The sequence below is a fragment of the Vigna unguiculata genome, chromosome 2 (genome assembly GCF_004118075.2).
Source record: "Vigna unguiculata cultivar IT97K-499-35 chromosome 2, ASM411807v1, whole genome shotgun sequence".
Lineage (NCBI taxonomy): Eukaryota > Viridiplantae > Streptophyta > Magnoliopsida > Fabales > Fabaceae > Vigna > Vigna unguiculata.
The window spans coordinates 19805531-19821857 of record NC_040280.1 but is presented as its reverse complement, the minus strand read 5'-3'; the positions used below and the strand labels follow the sequence as shown (position 1 = coordinate 19821857).

The 16327-nt window shown below is 31.8% G+C and overlaps 1 long non-coding RNA gene and 2 other non-coding genes across 4 annotated transcripts; all 3 read left to right on the top strand.

Moving 5' to 3' along the window:
* On the top strand, window positions 1-74 carry TRNAK-CUU. The gene has a single exon. It is a non-coding gene; the product is annotated as a tRNA-Lys (tRNA).
* Window positions 75-725: 651 nt separating this feature from the next.
* On the top strand, window positions 726-799 carry TRNAN-GUU. Its single transcript has one exon. It is a non-coding gene; the product is annotated as a tRNA-Asn (tRNA).
* Window positions 800-1700: 901 nt separating this feature from the next.
* Window positions 1701-8213, top strand: LOC114173299. Of its 2 annotated transcripts, XR_003602485.1 has the most exons (4): window positions 1715-1774; window positions 1848-1925; window positions 2026-2235; window positions 7922-8213. It is a non-coding gene; the product is annotated as an uncharacterized LOC114173299 (long non-coding RNA). The 2 variants fall into 2 exon arrangements; XR_003602484.1 differs by having other exon boundaries at window positions 1701-1925.
* Window positions 8214-16327: the final 8114 nt, after the last annotated feature.

Below are 16327 nucleotides of genomic sequence, written 5' to 3'. Positions count from 1 at the left end.
GCTAGAATAACTTAGTTGGTTAGAGCGTGTGGCTCTTAACCACAAGGTCAGAGGTTTAAGTCCTTTTTCTAGCGTCTAGTATTGTGATATGAAAGACGAACAACTGTGAAAGCAACATTTGCCAAGAACATTTTCATTACTGAAGAACGAAAGTTGGGTGGTTAAGGACATTCACACATTGTCTTAGTCTAAATTGTCTTTTAGCGTTTTGTTCTATTTTTTATTTTACATTTTCTATCATTATATATATATATATATATAAAAAGATTTAAAAAAATATCATGTCAATTATTTAAATTATTTCTTAATCTTAGTATTGTGATATGAAAGACGAACAAGTGTGAAAGCTTTTGCCAAGAACATTTTCATTATTGAAGAACGAAAGAATGAAAGTTGGGTGGTTGAAGACATTCACACACTCTCTTAGTCTCAACCATAAAAATATTGACTACTAAGGATTGATGGATGTTGTTTTTAATAAAAGGACACCAATGAAGTCTATAAAATTTATATAAGCTGGAATATCTCAGTTGGTTAGAGTGTGTGGTTGTTAATCAGAAGTTCAAGCCTTACTTCTAGCATTTTGTTCTATTTTTATTTTACATTTTCTATCACTCTTAAAAAACTATTTTTATTTTACATTGTCTATCATTGCCTATCATTAAGTCTTTAGACTCTTAAAAATATCAATAAAAACAATCCAATGGAGTCTAAAAACCATGTAAGCTGGAATAGCTCAGTTGGTTAGAGCGTGTGGCTGTTAACCACAAGGTCGGAGGTTCAAGCCCTCCTTCTAGCGTTTTGTTCTATTTTTATTATACATGTAAATTTTCGGAAAATGGATTATTAATGAGTAAAAATTTTGTTCATAAAACCATTTGCAAATATATTAAAGATTTTTTTTTCACAAAAATATATGTCACTAAATTATTTTGTTCTTATAAAATATTTTTACTTCTTTTTTCATTGAACATGAATAGTTTGTCATATCTTCCATAATTGACTTTCGAAGATGTCTACTAACTCTAGAGAAATGTTGATGATCTAAATCTTGACCACCAACTTTTTAAAGAGGAAAGGGATAAGCTAACAAAGGACTTAAAGGATGTTCAATGTTTATTATTGGAATAACATGAACTTAGGTTCCAAAAGGCTTTGAAGGACTTTAATAGTGTGACATTAATGTTCGCTCCACAAATGTAAAATAGAAAAAAAATATATATTTTTTTAAAGTGGGCTCAACCCACTTTAAATTACTATTTTAAATTTTAAAATAATAAAAAATAAAAGTGTTGGCTCAAATGACTCAAAATGGGGAGAAATTCAACTCTCACCCCTCTCTCTCTATATATATATATATATATTGAAAAATAATGAAATTTCACTCATCGAGGTATTGAGTTGGAAATTAATGTAAAATTTTAAATTAAAAACTATATGTGAGTGTCATCGTATGATAAGTAGACAACACTTATTATTAATTTACTTTTGTTGAGCGTTAGTTCCACCCACGCGCACCTTTATTTTAAATTTTGGATTTTAAATAAAATGCCATGTGTTGTCGTATATGAGATTTTTAATTTTAAAAGTTGACAGTCTTTAAGGGAAGTGAAGTTAGCGAGTGATTAACTTTCCCTCCTTAACCACTTTACCATTTTCACTATACTTTACTTTTTTCCCTCACTTATGTTTTGCTACATTTCTCCAACTATGAGTTTTCACATTTGTGGTTCGCGTTGGCACTTCTCCTGCTCTCGTTGGTCCAACACTAGAGGTGATTGTTTCTACATTTCTTTTGGCCTGAGCTTTCACATTTGTGGTTCACATTCGCATTTCTCGTGCTCTAGTCGGTCCAATGATGGAGGTGAGGAATCGCATCAAAGTTACCCTTATTCTGCTGATGATGGTGCCACAATGAGCTTTGGGTAAGCAACTTGTCCCCAAAACCTTATTTTATTTTGTTGGTACAATCATTTTTCATTAATGAGGATGCTGGTTTTGTGTTTTTGTGTTTTTGTTGTGAAGGTGAATATTCATTGGTGGAGGTGATTCCATTTAAGGTGAGTGCCCATGGTGCAGAAAAAATAACTTCATGTTCTGGTTTTGTTAATTTAGAAGTGAGTTCCCATGAACCAGTCTTGGGATAGTCATAATATCCAAACATCCTAAGGGAAGAAAAAAGAGAAACAAGACTAAAGCTAAGGAAAAGGTCTTTGGTTCAGAAAAAAAAACAAGGTAAGGGGATCTAACCTTTTTCATTATTATTATTATTATTATTATTATTATGCATAGAAAAAAATTTGCAAATTGGATTACATAATGATAAATTGTGTTTTAATGATGATTATAATATAATATCTAAGTTTTATGGATGAATCAATGGTGAAATTGTGAAATACACATTCTTGTTATGGCATGATGTTTGTTCATAATTTTTGGTTGGATAGATTTTTAGCGTTGAAGTGATGAGATGTTTATGGTTTGTATTATATTCGAAAACTTGGGGGCTATAATGATTAATTATTCTGAAGTAGTTTTTGCATTATGACACTGTTATTGACATGGAATTGATTTTAAGGGTGTTTTGGAATTTTTTTGTTAGAAATTATTGTAGAACGATGACTTCATTGAAAGAATGTTTTTTTTTTTTTTTTTATAATCTTGGAATGTAATATGTATAAGTGGATAATTTTAGTTGTCAATATAAAATATTGGTGGTATTGGAGGATTATTTTGACTTGGACCAGAAGGGAATTTGTCTTGGAAAAAAGTTGAGAGTGTGAAGATTGCATATGAGAGGTAAGTCTATTAATTTGTGTTCATGACCATGTGCAAAGTTGATTTTGTGCTATGGTATTGTGGTTGTAATGTTCAAAATTTTAGTGAATTATATGCTAAATTTATTATGTGCAGAAAATAAGGTTTGGTATCATGGTAATGGATGGTGCAAAGGTAAGTTAACCAATTTGGTTTGATGATTATTTGGTATGAGCATAGAGTTAAATTATCAGTATAGGACAACTTGTAGTAAATTGCATGAGCAAAATTTTCTGTTTCAGCTTGGTTCATGTTTGTTGTTTTTAAAATAATTTGTTCTATTTTTTTAAATAGTTTGTTGTTGATGTTTTTAAAACAGTTTGTTGTTTTTTTAAGAAAATATTTTGTTGCTGATGTTTTTAAAACAATTGTTCTATTTTTTTAAAGGTTAAATCATTCCAGATGTCTCAATTTTTGTAGCAAAATCTCAAGTAGGTCCCCCCATTTTTATTTGACTCAATTGAGTCCCTATTTTGGAAAATTCATTGCAATCAGGTCATTTTCGTTAGTAGTACAGTAACGGTGTTAACTATGTGCCACGTGTCAGCACGTGATTTTTTCTGATTTTATTTAAAATTTTTAAAATTTCTTAAAAAATTTTAAACTTTTTTATAATTTTTTTAAAATTGCCACGTGTCAATCTGACATTGTGCCACATGGCAGAGATAGTGTGATGTGGCAGTGGTAGTGTCACATGTCACTATTGGATGTGAAAAGTCTCAATAGTCCCTGTATTTGTTATTTTGTCTCAATTTGGTCCTAATTTTTTTAAAACTGAATCAATTTCATCCCTATATCAAATTTAACTTTTATATAAATTTTAGAATGGTATTTTTATTATAATTGATATTTTAAACAAAATTAAGTTTATTTAAATGTATATTTTGCATTTAATTTTATTTAAATTTTGTTTTAAATATTTATATATCTATAATTTATAGATAAATATTAGAGTTGCTTTAAAAATAAAAACTTTACAAATTCAAACATAAAATTTTAAACGAATTTAAAATAAATATATTTATTTAAAATTTTACAATTCAATTTATAAATTTATTATTTTTAAACCAATTTTAACATTTGTCTATAAATTATTGATATATAAATATTTGAAACAATATTTAAATAAAGTTCAATGCAAAATATACATTTAAATAAACTTAATTTTGTTAAAAAATATCAATTATAATAAAAATACCATTATAAAATTTATATAAAAATTAAATTTGATAAAAGGATAAAATTGATTCAGTTTTAAAAAAATTGGGATCAAATTGAGACAAAATAACAAATATAGGGATTACATTGAGACTTTAATAGTGACACATGACACTGCCACTATTACATCACATTATCTCTACCACTTGGCAATTTTTTTAATTTTTTTTTAAAATTAAAAAAATTAAAAGTTAAAAAAAATCAAAAGAATAAAAAAAAAAACTATGTGCTGACACACACCTAGTTAACACCGTTGTTGTACTACAATGGAAAGAACCTGATTACAACGAATTTTCCAAAATAGGGACTCAATTGAGTCAAATAAAAATGGAGGGACCTACTTGAAATTTCGCTACAAAAATGGAGACCTCTAAAATGATTTAACCTTTTTAAAATAGTTTGTTATTGTTTTTTTTTACAATTTCCTAGTTCTGTTTATATGTTTGTTGCTATATTTTTGGAGCAGGATTTGGTGATGTTTTTTTAGAGCAACATCTGTTTGCGGTGTGATTGATGTATGGTTATACATGCGATAATGATGTAATGAGATTCATGAGTGTTTGATGTAGCTATATGTATGTATTCTCACATAATTGTAAAGTCGAAGTGATTCCTTTTCGCCAAGAAGGCTTTGGTGAGCAGGGGAAAAAGGGAAGTTTTATTTCTTTCGCCCATAAAACTTTGGCTTGAGTTGAGTAAGTATGCTCTGACTGTAAGGCTTTGGTGAGCAGACAAAGTTTTTACACGTAAGACTTTTGGAAAGTAGGGAAAAAGGCCCTATCCATAAGGCTTTGGTGGGCAGGAAGGGTGTCAGTAAGTTACATGGTGTGAGATCCAGGAAATTTATGAAAATTAATAAGTAATGGAATAAAGAAATGAGGGGTTGAGAATACCTTAAGGGAGTTCTTTGATAAACCTTAGACAAGAAACAATGATAACTTAAAGGGTTTAGAGTACTTGGTTATGTTGGGAGGACTTGGGTTCAAGTCTAGTGTGTGCCATTAGTGTGATTTTAGTTGTGTTTTATATTACCAAAATATTATGAATGCGGAAACATGGTTTAACCTTATATGAATGTGTGAATTAACAAGAATAATGAGATGGTTTGTTAGTGTGCATGTGTTTGATGGATTGGGAGGTTGTGGGTTTGAATCTTGACTAGAGTAAGTAGACTATTTATATTTTTATATTTTTGCTAAGTGATGGAAAAATCTAGAGACTGTAGAAATTCCCTGAGAAACCAGAGAGGTAGCAGTTGGGGTGCAGTAATCCAAAATAATGGTCATAAAACCTTGAATTTAAATAAATTTCGTTTTAATATGGGTATTATTTATTTTGGGCTGAAGTTGGGGGGAGAGAGAGAAGAGTGAGTGGGGAAAACAAAGAGTCATAGTGTGTGTGTCAAGTGAGGGCTGAGAATTGCAATCCAGAGAGGGGAATTGGAGTGGAGGCAAGGAGGGGAGCTTTGGGAACAAGGAAGAATTCATTGGAAATTGTTTGAAGCTAAAAAACCGGGTAAGGGGAGCTGCACTATTTGTCTTAATTTTGAGATAATTATTTCAGTGCACGTATGAGATTGGTATGTGTTTTATTCCCTTTGCAAGCATAATTTCGGCAAGTTCTTACGTTAAGCATATGCCGATGGTTTTAATTTTTTTTTTGGTAGGACTTTCAGGCTTGCGGAATATAAAAAAAAAAGTTATTACATATATTTTTTTATACAGATCATGCTTCAGTAATAGAAAGTTGTTGTTTTGATTGTTTTATAAAAGGTTATTACTGGTGTCTCTGTGGTAGTATATATTTATTTATATACTCTATAATTTTTGTGTGTATTGATGCCATATGATATTAAGTACTATTACTTTATCTAGATCAAATGAACAAAAATATACATGAACAATGGCAAAACTATAAAATATATAAATGGAGGTTGGGTCATTCGGAACTTTGGTAATGTCCGTGAATTATTTTGGTGGTGGCATTCAAACTATGGCCTTGACATTATTATTATTGTAATTGTGTTTTAGTTCTTATGATAGTATGAAGAATAATAGCAGTTGCGGGTTAGTGATATTTGTATCATGTCTTGGTTTTGGGAATAAAGCAGAAGGTTGTGGTTCAAAATTGTTTACTTAAAATTTTCTTTTCTTTTTTTCTTCTGTGGTATAACGACTATTTATTCATAGAAGATTATATCATTATAATTTCTTTTAATTAATTTATGGTGAGAAGTGTGTAGTCATGATATGATTAGTTACTCATGATGTATTAGGAAAGTGTAAATATCTAATCTTCCATCTAGGACAATTTCTTTCGTATGGATTATAGAAAAAGCATGAAATGTGGAATCAAAATCTTGGATGATAAAGATTATTTAAATTTTTTAGGTGCAATTTAGGGAGAAATTTGTGGAGTGAATTAGAGCATATTTTGATAAAGATTCATTACTTTGCTTTTAGCTATCAACAATAATCAAATATATTAAAAGCTACTAGAAGTTTTATAGAGTTAAGAGCACGGGAAAATTTTAGTGGGTAAGCACATGTGTTTGGAGTTTAGGGTTGCATAAATTTTATAGGGATGTATCAAATTTAAATGGTGCAATTCTTTTTTTTTTTTGGTTGAATCATGAATTCTTTTGTTGACGGTTGGTTTGCATAAGTGTGATTAAATTGTAAAACATGAATGAAATATACGGTGAAGTGTGTAGGAAGTGGTGCAAGTTTATTTAAAACTATAAATAAATAAAATTAAAACTAAAAGGGATTTTATTTTTATAATTTGTTGAATGTGTTGTGATAACCGAATATATTTATTAATGACTTAGTGGCAACTTGAATCTTTTACGTAACCAAAAACTATGATATGGATTAATGATGCTATCTAGTTGGATATATGGTACCAAGTTGCGGTACAATTTTGTTCTTAATAGGGATGAATTGATTACTAAAAACAGTGAGTGAAAATGTGTTGGCATGAGTTGTATGCAACTTTATTAGGCGAATGGAAAATGCTAGAACAGGAGTATTAAAAATAAAGATTCAGGTGTGAGTGTCCATTTATTTGGAAAATTTTGTTAAAGTTGAGGTCAGTTATGTATTGTGATGCAAGCCTTTCTTTTTGTCCTTAACGGTAGCATATGGCATATGAAGTGGTGCCATCATGAGAAATAAATGACATAGCCTTTAAATCTATTTCTATATGTAAGGGTTATGTTAGAGACATTATAATTTTAGGTTTTATATAGACTTGAAAAAAAAAAAACTGTTGGTTGTAACCGTAGCTTTAAATCATATATTTAAGATAATGCATGCAGCGGCAAATGTGCTTATAGTGTGTTATGCATTATGCATTATGCATGGATTGTTGTGAGGGTCTTGGTCTGGGATATGCTGGATTAGTTACAAGCGGGAAGGTTCGTAACAGAGATTTGAGATGCGTGATTGATGCGGGCGGGAAGGTCCGTATCATTTGTACTCTTGTGTGGGGATACGAGCGGAGAGGTTCGTATGTTCCGTGCTCACACTTGAGGCTATTATGAGCGGGGAGGTTCATAGTAGGTGTTCACGCATGTTGGACTACGAGCGGGCAGGTTCGTAGAGTTGGACTACGGGCGGGGAGGTCCGTAGAGTTGGACCACGAGCGGGCAGGTTCGTGGGAGCATGATAATCCCTAAGGACCAAGGTTGTGAATGGATCTTTCTCATATAGGTTATGAGATTGGGGTATAATGTTATAAAAAGGTCAATAAACTAAAATTGACTAAGTTAGATTGGGTGAGGGTCAATTCTTATTATCTTATTATTTGTATAGTTTTTCTTTCTCAGCTCACCCTTGCTTGTTTGTGTTTGGCGATGATCACGTGACTTGTTACGTGGGAGCAGACGTGAATTCAGGTGATCATGTTGATGCTTAGCAACAAAGCGGGGCTACCGATGGGGGATTTTCTTTATGCTATGCTTTCCTACCTTTTGTAATAGACATTATGATGTTTTATCCATTATGATGTTTTATCCATTATGAACTTGTAATAAAGATGAGACAGTACAAATGGATTATAGCGAGACAAGTTTGAAATTTCCCGCGCTTGGGAATTTATCGTAATGTTTGATTTTCTTAAAGTATATTTCGTGAAAAATCAGTTTTATCTAGTAATATCCGTTTGGGGTGTTACACATGGGAAAGACATATTGTTTGGTATTATAATGTGGTAATATGATATGTTTATTATCATGAATATGGTTTTGAAATTATGTTCTTAATGATTTTGAAATTAATGAAGTTTAGGTGAGTAAGATGTTTGGTAAGTTATTGGTATGTGTTGTTTTATGTTAGCTCACCCTTGCATGTTTGTGGTTGTGGTTTCTACTTACGATAATCCTATGATTAGTGTTATACGAGAGTAGAGTGATGTTGTAGATGATGATTTGGATGCACAACAGTGAGGAGCTCTAGGGATTGCATTGAGAAAATTGTTTCTTATTTTTCAAATTTTTGCAACTTTTTTATTTTTTATTTTTAAATAATGTAATGTATATGTCAGATAATTACAAAGTTAGATAATATTTTTTTTATTTGGAAAGCTTATTTTGATGAAATAAAGGAAGAATTTTTTAATACGAAAAATTTCTAATTATTTTAGTAGCATCCCGACGGGGTGTTATAGTCCTTCCACTCCCATTCATCCTCTTTGCCTTTACCTAATGTATACTCTCCCAACTCATACATCAAGTTAGATATTTGAACTTTCTCCCATTCAAACCAATCTTTTCGCCATTGTAATTTCCATTCCCAAGATTTTTCATTCCATTTTCCAACCTCCCCTAATTTAGCCTTCATAGTAGTGGAATTGATATACATTCGAGGATACTTTTCTAAGAAAGGGACTTTGCTAAGCCAACTATCTCCCAAAACCGAATAAGATTTCCTTTTCCTCTATACCAAGAAATGTTTTTATCAACTCAATTCCATGTTTGTCCCTTCCCACATACTTTCCTAAGGTCTCTCTACCACAACGATTCATATTTATTCTCATTACTGTTGTTTAAGCTTCTCCAAGATCCATACTTTGACTCGAATACATCCTTCCACAACCCATGTTTTTCATAGTGTAGTCTCCATTTCCATTTACCTAATAAATCTAGATTAAACACTTCTCAATCTCTCATACCTAACACACCCTTTTTCATATGTTTGCATAAAATTTTCCAACTTACCCATGCAATTTTTCTACCACTTTGTCGTTATTAAGTTTCTTTTTAATCTTTTGAGTGATGCCATTCCATAATTCTATGATCCCCCTCCCCCTTCACACACTAGAATTCTTAGGTATGTGAATGGATCATCATTTTTCTGTAATTCAGCATAATTGAAAATTTATCTAAAGTATAATTATCAACCTCAATCCCCCCCCAACTTAGTTTTATAGAAATTAAACTTTAGCCTTGATGGTAGTTCAAAACAACAGAGAATGATCCTGATAACCAAAATATTTTGTGTTTCAACCTGACACAAAAACAAAGTATCATCAACAAACTATAACATGTTCACTTCTACTTCATTTTTCCTGACCCTTAACCCTTTTAGCTTATTTTTATGTAATGCTTGCTTCATTAGTTCTGCTAATCTTTCGGCCACAATAAAAAATAAGAGTGGGGCTAGTGGGTCTCCTTTGGTTGGAGTAAATTCTTCCCTTTGGCTCCCATTTACTAATATGGATATTGAGGTAGATTCTAAACAACCTTTAATCCATCTAATCCATTTAGAGCAAAAACCTAGTCTTTCTAACATATAGTATAAAAAATCTCAATTAACTGAATCATATGCCTTTTCAAAATCTACTTTTACTGTGATCCCACTTCATATTTTCCTTCTAATTTAATCCATCATTTCATTTGCTACAATTACATTGTCCAAAAGTCCTCTACCCTTAGTGAAAGCAATATGTCTTTTATCTATAATCTTATGAAGGACTTTCTTCAATCTGGTTCATAGAACTTTTGATATTACCTTGTACACACTACCCACTAAAGATATAGGCCTATACTTATTTTGTTCTAGAGGATTTTCTACCTTAGGTATGAATGTAATAAATGATGCATTACTTCCTTTTAGGTCCTTGTGTTTTTCTACTAAACATGACTATATAACAAGAAAAAAAAGCTCTTAATTAAGTTTAAATTATGTCTACTAAATAATTTTGGTTTATTTAATTTTTTTATATCAATTTAAATTTTGTTGTTTAATTTTTTTCATTAACAGGAAGACATGGTCATTATTTTTTCTAGTCTTTTGACTCACTTACTCACATGTTAAAAAAAATGAGAGTTTGGAAAATGAGGGTTTTGTAGTTAATTTAAAATGATAATATATATAATGATCTTATGGTTAATTTAAAACAACAAGTGACTTTTATTGATTTAATTAAAACACATTGGATAATGAGATTTTCATATTCCTAGATAAACCTATAACAACCAAAAGATTATCGTTATCACTCGATCAATGTAAGTGACAATAACAATCACTTCTTAATTATCCAACACAAATCACTCGTAATTTTATATTATTTATAATATTGTTTTGTATTAATAAAAAAAATTATGTTTCTTAACACATGGACATAAATAAACAAAATATAAGACAATCACAATTCCCAATTAACAAAAAGATTAAACAGTTAAAACTTCATTAATAAATACAAAAAAATTAAACACTTAAAAAAATTAACAAAAATCAATTAAAAATATTTAAATCTACAAATAACTTGAAACTTAATTAAACTCTAAAAAAAATATTTATGCATAAAAGTTTCACATGATTTTGATAGAAGGTTTGAAAAGGTGAGTGGATGATGATGGGCCATTTGGTGGTTTGGCATGGAGTGTCTGCTATTCTGTCTCCCATTAAGGTTGATGGACCCTTTCTGCAAATACATACAAAAAATACTTTGTGCACTTCTCTTTATATAGAAAAAAATATAAAGAAGATTAATCATATTGTTATGAAGAGGCTCGTGTAAGTAAGAAACACGTGGAACATAAGTGAATAAAGCAGGGTTATTTTCATATAGTTATAATAAAAAATATATATTTATAATATTATGTGAATAAGGATTTTATAAGTTTAGATGGTAACACAATATATTACAATATGATTTGGTTTTATTTTGAATAAACTTTTAATTTTTCTTGGATATTTTATTTATTTTTATTTTTATTGCATATGCATGTTTAGTTTGAGTCTTTAAAGATGAGATATGAGTTCAATAAATAAATTTATTCTGTTTTAGGTTCTATTATGTAAAAAGTAGAGAGATGAAATAGAGAAGAAGAAAGGCAAAAAAAGAGAATGAACATTTTTTTTTTCTATAGAAGTAAAATACAAAGAGGTCGAATATATAAAAGCAGTAGATCTCTTATAGGTCTAGCAAAAAAGAGATAATCTAAAGTAAATAAATAATAAAGGTTAAAACACTTGTATAAAGACAAACAACTAATAATAGAAAAAGAGAAGTATTACAATTTTATTTTAAAAAAAAATGATAGAATTGATGTTAGCTTCCTTCTAAAAAACTTGTGGCCATATCTTTTGATACATCTATTATCATATGTAACACCCTATATTAGTATGATTAAAAACTAAATAGAGTATTACAGACTTAGTAAATATAAACTTCATATTTACGGTCCTCCAAGTTTTTAAAATATAAAACAAAACTATGTTTCAAAATATAAAGATAGTCCACATGTGGAGAAATATACAACAAAAACTATATACACATTAGCACAAACTCTTATCAGCTCACTAGTAATATCAGCATTGTCCACCTGCATCATCAGCAAAAAAAAATTCCATTTGCACATCATTTGTACAAGAAAGATAAAAAAGAGGAATATTGTGGTGCAAATCTATATATTTGTATTGTAGATGTTGTGTTTATATAAACACAATACAGTACAATCATAATCTCTGTAATAAAGTCATATTGAATAAATAAATAATACAGAAAATAATTGATAATGATAGTTGTACACACACGGACAAAATATTAGGGATATTGGAATAATATTATATTGACATAATATCTCTGGTATTGATTCTAATAATTAGAATCACAATTTTCTCTAACTCCCTCTCTCAAACTAAGGTGACTTAGTCATCCCAAGTTTGTCTCTCAAGATGTTGAACCTTGTGTGTGAGAGGTTTGGTTAAACAATCTGCAATTTGATCTGCTGTGGGAGGCTATTGTAACTTGATTCTGAAGCACTTGATCACGAATATAGTGAACATCTATCTCAATATGTTTAGACCGAGCATCTATCATTGGATTGGATGCTAGTGCCTTAGCACTCAAGTTATCACACCCAAAAACTGACTTTCTAGGCATAGGAAATTTCAGCTCATCTAGAAGTGATATGATCCAAGTTACTTATGTTGCTAGGGTAGCTAAAGCTCTGTATTCTGACTCAGTACTTGATCGTGACACCACTTTTTATTTTCTTGAGGCCCATGAGATTAATGTCTCTCCAAGGAAAACACACTACCCTGCTATGGATTTCCTATCATCTATGCTAGTGGCTCAATCTGCATAAGAGAATCCAGTTATATCAAGATCGGTTGAGGGTTTGATATGGAGACAAAAATTTGTTGTGCCATGGAGATATCTCAATATTCTTTTTATTCCTTGCCAGTGATCCATGGTTGGGGAACTCATATATTGGCTGAGTTTGTTGACATAAAATTTATGTCTGGTCGAGTGTTGGTCAGATATTGCAATGCACCTATAGCTTGTCTGTATAGTGTAGGGTTAGCAATAAGTTCTCCTTTAGCAGTGAATTGTTTCCCTGTTACCATTGGTGTAGGGCAAGATGAAGCTTTTTCCATATTAAACTTCTTGAGTAGATCTCTAATGTACTTTGTTTGTTTAAGGTACATTCCACCATCATCTCTGTGTACTTCAATTCCCAAGAAGTAGTGTAGAAGGCCAAGGTCTTTGAGAGAGAAAACAATGTTTAATTGAGTAATGAAAGTCTCTAAAGACTTATTGTTGCTCCTTGTAATTATTATGTCATCAACATATATGAGAAGGAGTATGATATGACCATTTTCTCGAAGAACAAATAATGACGAATCACTCTTGGTGTTTTGAAAGCCCCATCTCAATAAAGTATCTTTCAACTTGTCATACCAAGCCCTTGGGGCTTGCTTCAGTCCGTAAATTGCCTTATTTAATTTGCATATGTGACTAGGCTTGGTTGAATATGTATATCCTTCAGGTTGATGCATGGACACATTTTCTTTGAGATTTCCATTCAAGAATGCATTATTTATGTCTTATTGTCTAACCTCCCAATTTAAATGTATTGCAATGCATAGGACAGTTCTTACCGTGCTGGGCTTGACCACTGGACTAAAGGTTTCATTAGTCGAGACCCGCAGTTTGTTGAAAACCTTTGGCAACCAATCTTGCTTTCCTTCATTCATTTGTTGAAAACCTTTGGCAACCAATCTTGCTTTCCTTCATTCAATTGAGTCATTTGCCTTGTATTTAGTTTTAAAGACCCACTTGGAGTCTATGATGTTATTCTTCCCCTGAATTGGTACCAAAGTCCATGTATGATTAGCTGCTAGAGCTTTAAATTCTGCATCCATGACTACTTTCCATTTTGGACAAAGTAGAGCTTCATTAACATTTTCTGGTTCCTTGTCTTCTGTGTCTGTTTCTAATAGCCCTATATAGGGAAGTTTTGGCTTGTAGATCCCTGTCTTGCTTCTGGTTTGCATCCAGTGCGTGTTGTCCTGTTGAGTCTGTTGGTTATTTTCTTCTAGTGTGTCATTTACATGTGAGGTTGCCTCATTTGCATGAATAGAGATATCATTGAGCATTGGTTGATCATCATTGACAGTTAAGTCATCGAGAGTTGGTTGCTCTTCATTGGAAACGAAGTCACTTTCTTGATGATTTACCTCCCTGTGAGTTGATTCAACTGTGTGGCTTGTGGTGGTACCTGCAAGACAAGAAGGAAGAACAATATGAGTTGTTCCAGTTAGTCTTTTTAATGAATTTCTTGTGTCAAGAAAGCCATCATGGAAAGGAAATTCTCATTAAAGACCACATGTCTCGAGATGAAAATTCTGCCATGAGAGTTGAGGCACTTATAACCCTTGTGAGAGTTGTTATATCCCAAGAATACACATTGTGTAGTGTGGAATTGAAGTTTGTGTTGATTGTATGGTTTAAGGCAAGGATAACAGGCACAACTGAATGACTTTAGAACATGATAATCAGGTTTCTTTTCAAATAACAATGAAAAAGGACTTTCATTTGGGTTAACTGATGAAGGCAATCTGTTGATGAGATAAACTAAGGTAGAGAAAGCTTCCCACCAATATTGTAAAGGCATTTTAGCATGTGCCAAAAGTGTGAGCCCTAGTTCAGTCACATGTCTGTGTTTCCTTTCAGCTCTACCATTTTGTTGAGAGGTATACGGGCAAGACATTCTAAATTGAATTCTCGATTCTATGGCTATTTTCTGAACAGGTTTAAACTCACCTCCACCGTCACATTGAAGAGCTTTTATCTTCTTATTAAATTGGTTTTCAACCAGGCTTTTGAATTGTGTGAAAGCATGTATTGTTTCTGATTTTTGTTTTAAAGGAAAAATCCAAGTGAACCTGCTGTAATCATCAATGAAAAGAACATAATACTTAAAATTAGAGGGAGATAAAATTGGGGCAGGTCCCCGTACATCATTGTGAATCAACTCTAAAGGTTCCTTAGCATGAAAGGAAGAGGATTTAAACAGTAACAAGTGAAGTTTTCCAAATTGACAAGCTTCACAAAATAAAAATTCATCACGTGATGATGTCTTGACATTGCAATTCTTTAGCACCTTTTCTAAGACTTTATTGTTGGGGTGTCCAAGTTTTCTATGCCAATTCTCCTTTAGCGACATGTAGACACATGGATCTTTATGGACTTGAGAGTTGACATTTGAAAGTTGGTATAATCCATCTCTAAGTTTCCCTCTTAGTAGTATTTTTCCTGTCAATTTGTCCTTCACATAACAGTAGTTTGCATCAAATTCAACAAGAGCGTTATTGTCTACAATTAGCTTAGACACACTTAACAAATTTTTTATTATTTTTGGAATATATAGAACATTATGCAAGTTGAGGTTATTTAATGTGGTTGTGCCCGAGGCCAATATTTTCAATCTTTCACCATTTCCAACTAAAAGAGAAGAAGTCGTACCATTGTTTTCGTTGAGATCTTGAAGTTTCTCATTTTGATGGGTCACATGATTGCTAGCTCCACTATCAAAATACCATTCATAGCCCTGATTGTGGTAAGGAGAGGCTATGAAAGCACTGTGATTTTCTCTCTTGTTATTTTCAACATTATGATTTTAACTTGTGTATGACTTATCATAATGATAAAAGCAATTCACTGCTATGTGTCCGATCTTGTTACATACTTGACATATTGGTTTAGATCCACCTCTTACTCTACCTCCTTTAAAGTTAGAGCCCCTCCAATTACCTTGTGTCCCTGATTTGTTGCTTCTAAAATTAGTTTTGGTTGCAAGGTTTGCTGAAGTATTCATTGAAGGATTACAGAAACTGTTCAGTTGTTTTATTCTGCTTTCAAAAGCCAATAGTTGGGCTTCTAGATCAACCCAACTAAGATTGATTTGATCAAATAATTTGACCAACACAGGATTGTAATCAGCATCCAGTCCATTCAGTGTTTGAATCATCAAATCTGAGTTGGAGATTGGTGATCCTGCCAGCTTTAATTTACTAGCCAAGTTCTTCATTTTGAGAAGATATTGATCCATCTTCATTTCTCCTTTGTGAGTGTTGTGAAATTCTGACTTGAGATAGATTGTCCTTGATTTTGTGTGTGCACCTGCTAGGCTTTGGGCTTCATCCCAAAGTTCCTTAAAGGTTTCACATTGCAGCAACTGTGTTGCAATATCAATGGCCATTGAATTTCTTAGCCACCTTAGGAGAGCTTGATCTTGTGCAATCCACTCTTCGTAGTTAGGATTTGTTTTCTGAGTTTTGTCACTTGTAGTGACAAACGATTCTGGACATTCTTTTATTCCTAGTATGTAGCCATCAAATTTGCAACCTGACAGAAACAGTTGTGGGTAAGTCATTTTTGTGATTTGTGTTGGCTGCGAAAGACATGATTGGATCAAGAGCCTTCAAGCTTAAGAGCTCTGAAACCAAGAAAGATAAAAAGGAGGAATATTATCATGCAAATCTATACATTTGTATTG